We start from the raw sequence: 1102 nt of genomic DNA on the forward strand, positions 1-1102 counted from the left end.
ATTATTGGAAGGACTCTGGAAATCAACATACATCCAAAACAGCATGCTTGGCTGCCATCTTTGAGTGAGACACAGCTGTTTATGTCATACTTGGGTCAGAGTGTCATGAGCAACCTTTGGTTGCTATGCAACATGTACATGGCCCTTGTTTACTACAGCATTTGCTGAACTACGTTGAACCAGTTCAAAGGCCTGATTAAAAGACACAGCAAATCCAAATTGGGGGTCAAAATAGCTGACCAGAACTGTCCCAGACTAAAGGAGAAAAACAGATTTGACAACTAGAGGTGATATGTGAGATGGGACGGGATCTTGGACTGGGAAAGGGCATTCATGGGACAATTCGAACAAAGTCTTTGTTGTGTTGTGTACCGCTAAGTCAATTCTGACTAATGGTGACCCCTTGTGACACAGTAAAATTGGCCCATGGGGTTTTCTAGGCTATAATCTTTATGGACATAGATTGCCAGGTCTTTCTTTCACAGAGCCACCATGAGGGTTTGAACCACCAATCTTTTGGTTAGAGGTTGAAAACTTACTCATTGTACCACTAAGCTTCCTTTGAATAAGGTATATAGATTAGATAATAGCAAAATACCCAATTTTGCTAAGTTATGATATTGACATTAAGGAAATCTGGGTGGCATAGTGCCTAGGGCATTTGACTGCTAATCAGAAAGCTGGCGGTTCAAATCCAGCAGCCATTCCTAGGAAGTAATATTTACTTCTGTAGAGATAGCACCTTGGAAAACCAAGGAGGGGTCACTATGAGTAAAAAGTGACTGGATGGCAGTAACTTTTTTTTGGGAGGGGGGGGTCTATGAGAATTCCTAAAGATCATATGCTGTGGCAGCCAAGATAAAAGATTCTGTATCTGCAAAAGTATGGGTTGTTGTTGTATGCCGTCGAGTCAGATCCGACTCAGTGATCCCTCCTTGGGTTGCCGAGGAAGTATCACTACAGAAGTAGATTGCCTCATTTTCCTTCTGAGGAGTGACTGGTGGGTTTGAATTGCCAGCCTTCTTGTTAGCAGTCAAGTTCTTTAGGCACTATGCTACCAGAGCTCCCATACATACATATATATATATATATATATTACATA

This window comes from Orycteropus afer, unplaced genomic scaffold (genome assembly GCF_000298275.1).
Source record: "Orycteropus afer afer isolate SDZICR_OR568_19922 unplaced genomic scaffold, OryAfe1.0 scaffold00799, whole genome shotgun sequence".
NCBI classification, from domain to species: Eukaryota; Metazoa; Chordata; class Mammalia; order Tubulidentata; family Orycteropodidae; genus Orycteropus; species Orycteropus afer.